We start from the raw sequence: 16,040 nt of genomic DNA on the forward strand, positions 1-16,040 counted from the left end.
ACATGTGGGATTGGAATTATGGAGCTGTACTCCAACATACTGTGAGGGCATTTGGTTGAAGAAGACTTGTAAAAATGCTTCATCTATTCATCAGTGTTCTTGGAGTTATCTTTGGCATGAGAAAGAAATTGAACTCATAGCTGGACTCCAACTTTTCACTTTTAGTCATGTAGAAATCTCATTTCAGCAATTTGCCATGCTCCTTTCCCTCTTCTGTATCATGTGCTATTCCAGAGCCTAATAGCAGAGAAAATATGTTCATTTGTAGTACTAAACATTCTCCCCCTAAGAAAGTGTTTTAATATACAGTTAGGGAAAACCTTGCCATTGTCCTTCAAACACATTCCCAATAGCTTGGTGAATGGTGGCACTTCAAGGTAACAAACCTCCTGTCTTTGCTACCTTCTAATGTCCTGCTCAGAAGAAGTAACAGGACAACTCACAGTTTTCTTTGGAAAGAAGGGGAATATGAATTTTTCTTTGATTTCTTTTTTTATGTTGTCTCCATTACTTGATATAAATTTATATTTTTATTTTCTTGTTTAAAAGTTTTAATAAAATTATACAGAAAAAATGTTTCCTATAAATGGGGCATTGCTGCTTTAAGGAATTAGGATAAATGCTATCCATGCTTCCATGTTTTTCATGGAAGTTTTCTGGGGGTATTTTAAAGTTATTTTGTAGAATTCAGATACAGAAATCATAAGCCCTGTGCAACTACAGAAGTGAAACTGAGCGATAATAGATTATTAGAAAATTCTTTAGATAGCTTGAGAGTATATTTAGAACTGCCCCTCACTAGTTTGTTGGACAAGATATACAATAGGCACATGGCTTTATAACAACATTTATCATTAAATTTTATGGGTTATATAGCATCTAACTTCTCTGACAATTATTGATGCTTTCAGTTGGCAGCAAGGATAATTTATCACTGCTTTGCTCAAAAAATGCACCCATTGATCTCAATTATGGGACCTGTGGGATCATTTATCCTATAGTAAAGATAAAGGTTTCCCCTGTCCAGTCGTGTCTGACTCTAGGGGGCGGTGCTCTCCATTTCTTAGCCAAAAGAGCCAGTGTTGTCCAAAGATCATTTCCATGGTCATGTGGCCAACATGACTATATGCCAAGCCTCATGGAATGCTGCTACCTTCCCACCAAAGTGTATCTATTTATCTACTCGCATTTCCATGCTTTCAAAGTGTTAGGGCAAAGGGCAAGGATGGAAGCTCACCCTGATCCCCTAGATTTATCCTATACACATACTTTAAAATCTACTGATAAATGTTTCCCATCACACCACTTAGATTTGGACTAGAGCAGCTTGTTTTATTTCTGAACAATGACAAGTGGCATTTGCAGCTACTTTTTAGATAGAATTGCTAAAGGATTATTATTTAATTGCTTGCTCTAAAGTTTTCACATTCTCTGCACAGCAAAGCAGTAAGCTGGAGATGATTGTACATAAATGGGTAAAGAAGGAACATTTCTTCTTGCAAAAGCTTGGTTTGATATTTCAAAAAGTAGTGACTACACATGTCAGTTTACTCTCCCATAGAACTTTCCACATATGTGGAAATTCTGCAGTATCCAGAATTTCCAACTGGGAATTAATTTTTGAGCAATTCTGTGCATATTTAAATTTTCCAAAATTCAGAGTCGTTTTACATGCTAATTTGGCATGGCACTATGTCACTTAGTTCCCATGTTATCATCCTGGGCAGTTAAGTGAGATTTCTTTTGGTCTAGTTATGGTGTACTGTATTTTTCGGCATATAAGATGACTTTCTAAAGCGCGGAAATCGGCGCCGAAGTCGGGGGTCGTCTTATACGCTGGAAATTATGGTAGTTTCCGGCGTATAAGACGACTTTCTATGCATGGAACTCGGCACCGAAGTCAGGGGTTGTCTTTTACGCCAGGTCACCTTATATGCCAGAAAATACGGTAATTCCAATTGTAGAACATCTTTTTGATAATGTTCAACACTGGAGCTCTGCTGGGTTTGAGGGAAGATCAATTTTTCTATTTGTGGCAATCTTCCTTTCACTGCATAAATTTGAGATTTTGACTAGATATCAAGCACAACTTTAACCAAATGTAATCTTTTTAGTCACTTATCAATTTTATAATCCTGATTGCCTCCTCACCTTCCTGGATTGATTTTTTTCCTGCTTATATAAGTAATCTCTATTAAACTCTTACTTGCCATGTTTGTCAGTCTCTGACTTTGAGCAAACCATTTTGCTTTTCACCCCCATCCTCTACCATAAAGATTGTATCTCCCATGGTTGCAATGTTAGGAAAAGACTAGTTGTAAAACTATGGCATTATACTTTCAGTGGGATGTTTTACAGCCAAAGAAGGAAATTTTTCCTCATGGCAGCAACTTAATTTTTACTGTATATAAAGTGGCCAAACTGTACATCAATTCAGCATAGAACCAGCTTTCCTTTTTTTTTTTTTCCTGGAGTGGAGATGTGAAGAAGACTTGGTTACTCCAGAAACAGCTTAGCTTGGGGAGAAAAGGGCAGGTGTTTAAATGAATAACGTTGGTTGCCTCTTTCCTGTTCGATGGCTAGGGAGAACATTGATTATCTCACTGTATTTCCTGCCTATTTTAGTGTAGAGATGGGTTCAAAATGGTAGAATTACAGATTTAAAATTGTGTTTTACACATATTGGACTATTTATATTGTTTTATGATGAAATTACCTTCCAAGTAACAGAGAGAAACATTTCCTATTAATAATCTGGAAATCATACACACAAAGATAGAATTAGTCTACATTTCCAACAATTTCAAATTGAATTCACCTTATTTTTTTAAGATACTTGTTTAAATGGAAACCCAATAAAATGTTACTTTATAACCTCAGGTGAGGTTATAAATTCAACAAAATATTATTCCTGCCACTTTCAAAAAGGAGAGGACAAGAGGAGATTACATTTCATTTTCCTCCCAGTTTTTCTCTCTCACACAACAGCACATCTTGTGGCATCAATAAATTATTTTTTCCAGAATTTTTTTCCTTCATTCTGTTTTTGTATTTTTGCAAATCTTGGACTTTTTTTTCAAACCAATAAAAGATGTACTGTGTGGGAATTGACGGAAGTTAGTGGCATAAACAATGGCAGACACAATGTAAACATTATAAATAAAGAATATTATGCTGAAAATGCATTTTAGATTTTATTGCTTATTCTGGTTAATTTCCATGCATCACAGTACAACTATTCAGAGAAATTTATGAGGCAGTAGCATAGAGTTTTAATAAACACCAGTTTTTCCTGTTTTATTTTCAGTCACATGTGAAAGTGGAATTACCATGTTTCCTCTCTGGTTATCAGGAAATAACTTTTGCATGTTTTTAAAAATGCTATATCCTTTGGCATTTATTATCTGTACTATAAAATGCAAAAAAATAAACTTAAATTTCAGACAAATGGTTCTCCAGTCTCTTCTTAAAAACTTCCAGTGTTGGAGCATTCACAACTTCTGGAGGCAGGCTGTTCAATCAACAACTGCAGTTTCAGGTGTGGTTTCTTATCAAAAATAAACCACAATTTCCTCAGAAGGGTTTGTATAAACCATGACAGCATTAGGTATATTTAATACCATTTGTGGAATCAAATTAATTCCTTATTAAAAAGGCATTAGTTGAGAATCAAGGAACACCATTCGAGTTAGAGCAACCTCATTTAACATCAGGAATTTGGAGTACATCAATGACTTATCTCCACAGCTTGCACTGAGTTCATTATAGCTCATGAAATCACCTTTTATTACTGTGACGGATGTAACAGTGTCAAGGGTTTACCTAAATGGAAACAGATAAGAGAAACAGAGGTATAATTTCCAAATTATGATAGCATCAATCCCACTAGGTCACACGTGTTAAACTTGCCACATCACGTGTCATGATGTATCGTGACTTTTTTTGCGTTGCCAGAGCTGGGGTGGGCGCGGCCTCCACGGACTGGCAGTTTGACACCCCTGTACTAAGTGAATTAGACAAGGAAATTAACCCAACTCTATGATATAGAAAATATAAACTTTTGCTTGCTTATATCTTTCACTATCTTTACTTTTGCTTACCTTTAATCCTGTTTTTAACCAGTTAACTATTTTGCTTTTCTTTTTTTCCTTCTGCTAATGTTTAATAAGTAAATATTAAACTGTAGCTTTGCTAGCTAAACTGACTGAGTTATGTGCTTGCTATGATCTTAATATAAGGATTAACTGGAAGTGTACTGAATACAAACCAAACTGGAAATGATCCAAAGTAACATTCCAACAAGCAGTCAGTGTGAATATGAATACTTGTTTCACCTTGATCTTATTTGTATCTCATTTGAAAATATATTCATTTAATAAAATCTATATATCAAACATAATAAAACATGGTTTCTGGACTATTAACATAACATGATTTCCAATGTTATGAAAATATATCCGTATATCAGACTTAAAACACAGTCCTGCCAATGTTCTATATATAGTCAGGCTGATCACATGAACGAATTTGCAGAAATAGCTACTGTTCCATAAAATGTTACAGTACTCATCTTGAGTATTGTATAAATTTCTAACTGCAATCATTAAAAAAAGATATCTGATAAATTGGAATTGGTGCATATAAGAGGAATGAAATGTATGAAAAACAAAGCTTGGAAGGCTAAAAAACTCATCCTGGATATATTTAACCTAAGCAAAAAAAAAAAAAAAGATAAAAGAGGGTCTTACAGGCAATATACAGGAGAGCGTGGGTGGGTTTGCTGCTCCTTTATAAGCAAGAATTATGTCTCCTGGGAAAATAGATTATGACTGAACATTAGAAGATATCTCATAGGATCCAAAGCCAACTGAAGTGAAACTCTTATGCTCACTGCATGTCTTCAAGCAGAAACTAGCATCCATATGCATTAATTTTGAATTTTGTGTACTCGGGAAGCACTAGGTTAGATTAACTCCTAGTTTTGATTTTATGATTCCAGGTGTTTTGCCTTGCCAAGAATCTGTGGCTTCTAAGTTTTGTAAAGAGAAGCTCTCAGTTTTCTACAGCTGCTGCAGTTCTAGCTTTGTATATATTCATTCACAGGTATTATTTATTTTTCCTACAGTTCAATCTGTCCCTAAACTGTTCTTTCTGGTATGCATCACCACTGTAAGTAAGGCCATCCACTTGCTGTTAATAGTTCTTTTATTCAGCTCAATCTGACTATATCTACCAAGTACCTTTTCATTATCTCAGTTCTACAGCTTTGAAAAACTAGACAGTGCATATTGCTTTTGGACAAATTGTGGGAACTATTATGAGATATCATTAGGCTGTAGTTTTCTATATGAAGACTTTGAGTCTATATACTTGAAACTGTAAAGCACCAGGTGGCCAGGTTTTTGTACTGCAAAATCTCTAAAGTTCCATTAAAATGTAGAGTATTGTTTAGGTAATTGTATGAACAGAAAGAACTTCAGATTTTGCAGTGATTGAACAAAGTACACAGGTACCAATTGTTGGTTTATAGGTATTCAAAGTAGAAGGTTCACACATTACTGAAAATGAGTGCACTAATATGCTGAACCATAAGCCAAGTTTTACAACCCATGGTTGGTTTTATGGATTATGCAAAACAAAACTAAGTAAATCTCAATAAGACTTATTGCAGGATCTAAACTCAGCACTGTTTTATAATGCAAAGAATATATTTATTAAATTTTGAGGAAAAGTTTTTCTCTTCCTTGTAGAGCAAAAGTAACTCATGTATTCCATCTTAGTCTTTTATTACATTCTATTTTTCAATAAAAAGGAACAACAGATCTCTATTCATTTTTGGTGGATAAGGCTTCAAGAGATATAAGGGAATGGAAACAACCTTTTCATTCCATTTTGGCAGAATTTTTAAAATTTGTTTTTAATACAACTAGGTGCCTGCAGCCCTTATGAACCTATTTTGCTTCTCATTTTGATAAGCTGTGCAGTTTATCATAGATTTTGCTGGTATAAACCCAGGTGCTTTGGGGGCCAGATAAATGGATCTGCCTGCAATCAATAACTGAGAAGCTAAACAGTGGAAGGTACTTTCATGTTCCCTGTTGAAGTTACATAGAATGAGGCATAGAAACTCTGAGAATTGTTCGTATATACAATTTATATGGCCAATCATCTAAGAGCTATAACTCTAGGTAGTAAACAGAAGATTAAACCCAAAAGACAATCAACACAATTTATAAAAATAAACAACTGAAAACTGTCAGTACATGTCCAGGGTCTAAAAGGTTTTAACTTGTTTTTATTGGACTGTAGTTTTTCACTGCTGTGAGCCACCATGAGTCACTTAGATGAGATGGGCAATCATACAAATCAAATCAAATATATTTATGGGCAGTCATACAAATCAAATACAATGCCTTGAAAAAGGCTAAAGGAGTTAGGGCCATCTGAATTTCCAGGCTGCTGCTGTTCCATAAGTTATGCACTGCAACAATGAATAACTCAAGATGACATTTCTTAAAAGAAGGGATCTGGAATTTATCTATCAAGCTGATTCCAGGGGACAAGTCAGACAATTGAAGACAGATGGTCTGGCAAATAATTTCTATGTACAGTTTAATTACATTTATTATTATAAATTGCATTTTCCAGATTGCTAAATGTCCAGAACTGTCCATGCCACTGCATTCTGGTCATGTCATAGCTTCTGAATGCTCTTCAAAAACACCTTCATGTAGGGTAAAGTATAGCAATCCATATAGGATTGAGTTATTAAGAGTTATTAAGAATAGGTATTTTCTAATTCAGAAAAGGGCACAATTGACTCACAAATGGAATCTGTGCAAAGGCTCTCCTGCCTGCAGCTGCCATCTGCTTTCTAAGCAGGAGTTGTTAAGTCAAGAGAATGCTCTCCCCTGCACACCAGCTCTAAGTGCTAAAACGTCTGGATTCAGAGGGAACCAATCCCCACCCCCAGCCACTAGGTTCTGTCACAATTGAGCTGAAGCCTGATCTCTCCCAGCCTGTCTCCCACAGCCTCCAGACAATGGGAAAGAGTCTGGCAACATCATTTGGTTGACATGGGACAACCAGATATAAGATTGGTTATCATTAGCATATCATGCCAGAGGATGAGCGTGCCGAGGGGTTGAATGTAGATGTTTGTCTTCAAGAACCTCTTTAAAAAGTATTTTTATTGGCAGGAGAAATCTGATCAGGAAGTCAATTTGTAATTATTAGAAAAGAGAAAGAATATTTGGCAGTTCACAGCACAATCATAATGTCATTCATTCTTGGCTGGCCCATAGCAAATCACGCAGCTGTGCCAATTTACACTCACTGAAAGTGGCAATATGCACAAACTATCACACACATTATAAGACAACATTCACGACTTTTCCATTTCCTGATGACTCTCAATTGATATTACTAATTCCCCCCTTCCCCCAATATTCAGAACCTGTGCTCTTGAAAGAGGAAGATGTACCTGTGTTTCCCTAAAAATAAGACCAGGTCTTATATTAATTTTTTCTTCAAAAGACACATTAGGGCTTATTTTCCAGTTAGGGCTTATATTCAGGGAAAACTGGGCCTTATTTTGGGGGTGGGGCTTATATTACAAGCGTCCTGAAAAATCATGCTAGGGCTTATTTTCTGGTGGGGTCTTATTTTGGGGAAACACCGTATTAGCGTTTTGTCATTTATGCTGGAAGAATAACTGGTCTGATTTTATTTGTTCAGCTGGGTGTGTTGACTTCAAGATCTGAATGATCAGTTGAGAGGTTTGTAACTTAACCCTATTGTTTAGCAGATTGTTCAGAGCTGTGAACTGTACACAGCTGAATATCCCTTTCATCACGGGAAACTTCATAATTTGTACAAACAATGCTGTGAAACAATGCCTTTGAGAATGTCCTTGGCCAGCAATCCATAACTTTGTTCATTCACATTTTAACAATCCAGAGGTCTTGTTAGTAAAGCCAATGAGTAGAGCCAAGAACAGACAGGTCAAGAATTTATATTATTGTAAACAACGTATCATCAGTTTATTTCTGTAACATTAAAAAGTGTAACTGTCAGCTACTTTTGAATTGGCTTTGTAGAGAGGATCCAAGGTGTAGATTTAACTGTGGTCGTGACAGATTGGGCACTTTTTTCTACACTGAATGATTTCTGAAAGCACATTTTTTTCAGTACTATTCACTTATTTTGGTATAACAATCGTTGCCATTAAAGAATAGTTCATCTAACTAACTTAAATGTGAAAATATATTGTAAATAATACCCAAGATTATAAAATCAAATGTCTCAGTTGGCTTATTTTGTTTGCTTTGATATGATCCTATTAAAAATCTGGAGCATTAACTTGAATTGTTATATAAACAGATTTTAAATAAAGTGATAAAATAGGGCAGGTAAGTAGGAAAAAAGCCTTATCTAAATCTGTTCACTGAAGAAATTTGCTAAGTTTTCTTAAAGTACCTGAATGGAAGACCAGAATTATTGTTATGGCATTGATGGAGGTATGGTTTTTTTTTTTTTAGACTGAAGGAATTATTTTGAAACTGGACACTCTGCACAACTTGAATTATCAGGGATATTTAAATAGTTATCTGGGTCGAAGCTGTTATAATCTTTATCTAACTAAAAACAACACAAAACAATCTGATTAACTTCAGTGAGAGTATTAAACTGTGTGCTTAATGTCTTTCATTTCAAAGTTTGTTGGATTGCAGTTAATAACATAATCATAGTTTTCTTGATTTGGCTCCTGAACATCTGTACCCAGGCTGGGAAAAGCTTACATTCAAAGACATAGTAACTATAAATGGAGCAGATGGAAGCATTGTCACATTATGTTAAGCAGTGATTTGTGTAATAATGGTTTATTGAATGAAGCACAATTGATTAGGTTTACACATGGTGAGCTGTAAATCTTGTATATATACTGCAATGGCTGGATTCACATACAAAGCCAGATCTTTTTATGGCTAAATGTGATATGTAAATTTACCCACATATTTTTACCCACTATATTTTGTAATAGAGATATTAGACATTCCTTCTACAGCAGTATAACTGTTGTCATGATCAGTCATACTGCAAAAATTGTCCTGCTGGCTTGATTATTCAATTATCTTTTAATGTTATATACATTTAGTGGCTTCCTCTTGTTAGATCATATTCATGTGGATCTATTAAGGTTTGCCATATATTTTAAAAGTAGAAGGTGCAAAAACTCAGCAAAAGAAACCTGTTGTGTAGAATAAAAAAATTGGTGAGGGGGCAGTGGCATCATTTTTACAAAATATTAATTTATAAGCTGCTGAAAATATTTAAAAATGATCACTCCCAATAAGACAGGAACTTTGAAAACAGGATGGGGGGTTTGCCTGAAAAGACACTCCAAGATCCCAATAGGATCTGAGAAAAAAGCAAGACAGATGTTTCTGAGGATAGTGGATAGTTTAAAGAGAAACTATCCACTGGGTAATAAAATGGCATGTATGGTAAAGAGGAAAAGAACTCTCAAACTAGTGAGAGTCCTTGAAGGTGAAAAGGCTGGAAAGAGATAAGGAAATGGAGAAAAAAGTTTCTATTGATTATTCTGTCAAAACCTGGCAACGTGAATCTTGATAGGCATCTGTATTTTTCAGCATAATGGTATTTGTGCTTAGTGAAAGCTAACTCAGATCAGCTAGAGACAAATGAATAGAATAACAGAGTTGGAAGTGATCTTATAGGTCATCTAGTCCAACTCCCTGCTCAAACAGGAGACCCTATACCATTTCTGACAAGTGGCTGTCCAGTCTCTTCTTGAAAGCCTCCAGTGATGAAGCACCCACAAATTCTGGAGGCAAGCTGTTCCATTGGTTGATTGTTCTGTCAGAAAATTTCTCCTTATTTCTAGGTTGGATGTGTCCTTGATCAGTTTCTATCCATTGTTCCTTGTCTGAGGAAATGAGGAAACACATAGTTGTAATTGGTTCCTGTGTGTGAAATGTCAACATTTGTTAAATTGAAAGAATCTGGAATGTAAAGCATCATTTTGCATGCGGAAAACCCTAGATTCAATATTCTTGCTTTCCACTGGGAATTTGAGTGAAACTATGAAAAATTACTCTTGATATTGAACTGAGCCATAAAATGATTAAATTCTATTGCTAAATAGCTGGATGTTTCATAGTAGATTGTTATGAGCATTCCAAATCATTTTGATTTTTTTTAAAAAAATAGTTTGTTTCAGGTTATTTTTGATATGCTCAGTAGTTTTACCATTAGTTTCCCATATTTGTAAAATATTAGTATAAATGGGATGCAGTGACAAAGTCCATTAATCTAGTAATTTGGCCCCATATTGAAGCTGAATAGATAAGAAATCATCTTTTCATTCCTGAATGCTTTTCTACACAATATTTTTTACCTAGTAAATAGTAACTAGTGCCTCTAATATTGCCCTTAGAAAAGTGGCTTCAGCCATCAAGTTATTTTCTGATTTATGATACCGCTGGTGGAATGTTTGCCTGACTGGGCAAAGCAAACTCTTCCTCCTACAAAATTTGTAAAGTCAGTCCTCCTTTGGTAAAATACCAAAATGCCCTTTTCAAACCATCCAGTTTGCATGTATTCTGAAATTCAAGAATAGTTTGCTCAAACAGGTTAACATGAAACTAATTTAATTAGCCTGATTTTATTTTTATTTAGAATTCTGTGTATATGCTTGACTTCTTCCCTTGTTTTTCTATTTTCTTCTTTCAATAAACTCCATTTAGATGCTGTAGTGAATGTCCTTCAAGGTTGAACAAGGCTTTATCTTCTGATCATCAGTTGTTGCTGTTTTTGAAATCCTGTGTGTTTGTTTTTACAAGAAAGAGCTTGGAAGTATGAAGATTTATGTATTTGTTTATGGCTGCCTATCTAGTATAATGACCCTAGGTGGCTTACAGAAATAAATAAAAACTTGGAGAAAACATAACTATCCCCCCCCACTAGACTAAACAACCTCCCAGCTCAACCTCCCAGTCCAATGCTTGGGGCAGAACCAAATCTTCATGGCCTTCTAGAAGCCTCAAAGGATAGGGAACCCTGGGTCATCAAGTGGGAGGCTATTGCAAAGAGCTGGAGTGGCACCTGAGAAGCCATGCTTCTGAGGTCCCATCAGGTGACATTTAAGAAAGGGAACCTGAGGACACCCACCCTAACCTAGTAAGACAGGCAGATATCTTCACGGAGAGGAAATTCCACAGATTTTGTAATGCAGTATTGAATATTGTACAACTTAAATTTACATTTACATAAGTCTCTAACTCATATAAGTGAGCATAAAAATAATAATTATTAGATTCTGTGTAAATCAAACTCTCCATTATTGGCCTGAATTCCAGGAATATTATGATTGTTCCAAAAAAATAAGCCAGCAACTTTCCAGCTTTCTCTCCTGATTGCTGTTATTTCTGGTTATTTTCTGCATATTAGGAAACATCCCAATTGTTCCATGGGCAGAAGCACCGATTTCAGCTTTGCTACTATAAATGCTTGATATGATTCATTTGTGGGTTTCTGGCACATAATAAAAATGAATCCTAAGCCTTATTTTTCAACTGTAAAAATTGAGAGTCCGAGTCTCTTTTATTGTTAAAATGACAGCACTAATAGATTTCCAGAAGGATGCCTTAAATGTGTCCCAGAGGACTGATGTATTGGCAGAACCTTTATTTTTTTAAAAACAAGAATGTTTTTTTAAAAACATTTTTTTAAGAACAAGAATATCTTAGAATAAGATACCAGCTAGAATTGGCGGACTTATGTTTGTAATGTTATAAGAGTAATGGCAGCATGATCTGAGATTGCAGTGGGATCTATTAAAAAATTGATAACTTGATTCACCAACGCAGATTTTTTTTTAAAAATCTAAAACTATTTTGATTTGTATGTGAAAAAATGTATATACTCTTTTTTAGATTTTAAAAAGGCTAAATTGTCTATTAACATAACGTGCAATATATATATATATTCATATCTTCCAATTTTGACAAAACCTTTCTTAAATGCTTTTATCTGAGAACCTTGAATTAAGAATCTTGAAATTTACAGCACAAATTATATATTGATAGTTTGCAGAATACAATTTAGAGAAATAGCAAGGAAAAATAGGTTTTTTTTAGAGCAAAAGGGTCTGTTGGTCAGTTAAAGGTTGTAATTTTTCCATCTTGTTGTTGATTTATTTTTAAGATCTAAGTTCATTTTTATTCCAACTAACTACTTTAAATATATACAGAGAAAATATTTTTCAATACCAGTTTCTTGTGTTAGAGGAACCATGCATTCCAATAAATGAGATTTCTGGTAGGTAGCAATGGAAATGGTTTTCAGTATAACATATACACTAGTATTAGGCAGAAAAAAAATTGCAACTTCCCCTCCCAGTCATTATTCAAAAAATGAAAATAATTTTAGAGAGTTTCACATGAGCAATGATTTGTATTCTTGCACTGACGTCATTGCAAGCTAGCCAAGAGATGCATATGGATATCCTGTCTTCTGTTTTCCTTAGTTCTCTGTGGCTCCCAGTTTACTTATAGACCAGGGGTGTCAAACTGGAGGCCCGTGGGCTGGATGCGTCACACATAGGCTACACCAGTGTTGGTGAACCTTTTAGAAACTGAGTGCCCCAAAACTGGTTCTGCCCCCGCTCCACCCCCTACCCTGCCCCCGCTCCATCCCCTGCCCCGCCCCCACTCCGCCTCACCCTGCCTGCCCACAGGGCAACTCACTGCCTCCAGGGCCCGCCACAGATCGCCAAGGAAGCCCAGCAGTGCCATGGTGGCCACGCCCTCTGCCCACCCTCCGCAGCATCAACTGTGCGCGTTGGGGGGTGAGGGCAGAGTCTTGTCTACACTGCCTGGCTGCCATGTCCTTGGTTGTGCTGCTGGTGAGGAGGGGGTTACGGGGTGGAAGTAAGTCTGGGGCAATGGCACATGAGCCCACAGAGAGGGCTCCGAGTGCCGCCTCTGGCACCCATGCCATAGGTTCGTCACCTTGGCTCCACAAAGGCAAAAAACTTCATGATACATCACAATATGTCACTTGATGTGATTGAGTCTGACACCTGTGTTATAGACTATAATAATACTTTACTACCTGGCTTTTTTGAGCAGCAGAGTGAGAGATTTTCTTTTTTTCTACAGCAGAGGAAGAATCAGAGCTACTTAAAAGGGGGAAAATTCTGGCAGTTGTCACATTGTTTAAATATTATGCTAAGTGTTATAGTGTCTTTTTCTGCAAATAGCAAGTAGTCACTTGATATTTATCTAAAGAAATTTAGAGAACATCCAGAAGAGAACAGTCACATTGACTCAAGGGAATATAAACTATCTATTACAGGTTTTTTTTTAAAGGATTAAATTAAAATTACAACTGCTCTTTCCTTTCTGCTAAAAACACTATATTGAAAATTTGTTAATTTTCTCTAGAGTCTAGAGAGTGGTCTAGTTATCAATTATCTCAGCTACCAAATAGGAGAACCATTATCTTAAACAAGTTTACTCAAAAAAGTCCCCAAAGATTAAAGTAGATAGATTGAAATACATTAAGAATTATCATAATCCTACCCTTCCCACTTTAATGCTTTTAAGAGATGCTCTGTTTTGATTCTGGTTCTTCGCTTCTTATATGTTTCTAGCCTTACAATCTCTTTTTCAAAATGGGGCAGCTTTGCACAATCCCAAGATGAAATGTTAGCCCAATGTCCATCCTTGTACATTTGATATTAATCACTTATACCATAAATAGAATTACCAGTTACATATTTATGGCTACAATTTCTTTAAAAATGCAGCTTGCTTTATAACCTATAACATTTTTAGGGGTATAATTTGTCCCAAGGTTTTAGTTCTTTGATTTTTTTTAAAATCAATTTTCTATGAAGCACTGATTCAGATACTTTCACTTTGGACTACATAATACCAGAATAAATATAAATATTCTTATTTAATCACCAGGCATATTAGTTCCAATGTGTTTTCCTCCATTACTGTACATTTATGTATGCATGATTGGCTTGCCAACTAAATTCTGTTGTTCAACGTAAGTCAGTGATTAGGATTCTAAATCTCAAAGGGTGCATATTTGCTATTTTGATAAAGAAACACATTCCTTTTACTTGTTCTAGAAATACTTAGTATAGGTAGGTGTGTACATATGGAGTTCACACCATAGAAAAGTAACAGAATAGACATGTCATAAAGAATTCTTTGGGGAGAAATTGAGGGGGAGGAGAATGTGTGTCATCATAAGATTTTTCTCAATGTTCCTTTGCTACTGTACAAGAAAATGTTAATGAGAGGCTTTTTTTCAGCAGGAAAACATTTTTTTTCCATATATGAAGGACTTGTTGAAACTGTTGTTTCTTTGTGGGCCAAGTTCATTTCTCATGTGGTGGCTTGTAGTCACTCTGTCTGGGGCAACAGACAATTAACAATGGTTAATATTTGAAAGGTACAATATGTTCTGTGTAACCAGGCTGCTCATTTCCTTTTCCTAATAGCTTGATTGCTCTTGCTGGTTTCTGAAGATTTTTATTTACCTAATTAGACCACAAAAAACAATGTCATTAATATTCAAACTCTGACACATTTTGAAAGTAGAAACAAAAGTTAAGCCTTAGTAAACTATTAACTGTTCACTTTTTAAAGGTCAAAGTATTTGATTAGAGCATCATAGGAGCATACATCCTTGACTTCTAAAAAATTTAGACAAATGCACAAAAGTTCAGGTTATAGACACCCATGTACCCATTAACACTTCATCAAATACTCTATTCTAATCCTTTCAAAGAGTAAGCTTTGTCCAAAGAGCAATTCTCTAATCTTCTCCTGCAACGATTTTTAATTGTTCTGAAAATCTCTGGGCAGAGGTTTTTTTTTTTTTTTTGTGCAGAGTGGAACTTGGAAGATTGTGTTTACTATTAATACAGATGATTAAGTTATGGTTCTTTATCATGGCTTGCTGTTTTCAAAAGATTTAAGGAGGGTAACCTAAATTTAATTTATTAGAAAAAACACAACTTTTCATTTATTTATATTTTGGGCTTTGAATATATGGTGATGAAGCCAGTTTGCAGGAGATGGTTCTTTTGGATTTTTTTTGAATGGGGCTCTTTGAAGATGCAAAATAGGCTCATTGAATATTGTTAGAACTTAAGGAATCAGTTTTGTTGTTTTTTTTTTAAAAAAAAAAACAAAATTTGAAAAATCACACAACTAAAAGTCAGTGCTACCAGCAAAATATGACATACATCATCAAAAAGAAAAATATTATCTATCCCTGCTATATACATTTATTTTCAGGTAAGACTTGCAAAATCACTAGCATTTATAACACACATAGTATTTTATCATTAATCAGTAAACTCTTTTGATTGATTGATTCATGAGACAAAATAGCACTAAAGAAAAAACATATTCTATTCCATCGACCATATTTTTTGAAAAGGCATTCCCCATTTCTTTGCTTATTATAAATAATGTTACAAAATGAAGCCCTACAAATAGCAGGCCATGAGGTGAAATAATTAAACCCATGAGCTTTTAAATAATTAGAGTAATTGTTTTTGGAGGACTTCAATGTCAGTAACAAATTACTTATACTTATCTAGGAAAAGACTCAAAGAAAATTATAGTTATTCTAGCAACTTTTAGGTTGAGTTAATTTAGAGTAGGTGAAAACATTTATAGACAAAATTGTACATGGTTATTTATGTTTAAAGTTCTTGCCTGTCTCTGATGATTACAGGATTAGTTAATATATCACCATTCTTTATAAGTGTCCCTGTTTACAATAAAGAAAAGAAAAATTGATAATGCTACTTTTGTAGATCAGATGACTATGATATTTTAAGCAAGTAAGGTTTTAAGAATTAAATGACAAAAAGAATCTTGCTTATATTTTCCAGAAGATTCTTGCTAATTAAAAGACATACTCCTAATTGGTACCCTCCTCATTGGTACCCTGATGAGCAGCCATGGCAAACTGACATCCCTCTA

The 16,040-nt window shown here is 35.1% G+C and overlaps 1 protein-coding gene across 2 annotated transcripts in view; it reads right to left on the reverse strand.

The window, feature by feature from the left end:
* Positions 1-3,181: 3,181 nt before the first annotated feature.
* Positions 3,182-16,040, reverse strand: part of POC1B (POC1 centriolar protein B) — an 83,106-nt gene continuing 70,247 nt past the window's right edge. The window contains exon 13 of one of the 2 annotated variants that reach the window (XM_039342294.1): positions 3,182-3,822. The gene's annotated coding sequence lies outside the window, so the exon portion shown is untranslated. Of the gene's footprint in view, positions 3,823-9,930; positions 9,950-16,040 lie in introns of those variants that run through there. The other variant, XM_039342296.1, reaches the window with a different exon arrangement.

This window comes from Crotalus tigris, unplaced genomic scaffold, assembly GCF_016545835.1.
Source record: "Crotalus tigris isolate CLP2741 ecotype Arizona unplaced genomic scaffold, ASM1654583v1 scf7180000017785.2122318, whole genome shotgun sequence".
NCBI classification, from domain to species: Eukaryota; Metazoa; Chordata; class Lepidosauria; order Squamata; family Viperidae; genus Crotalus; species Crotalus tigris.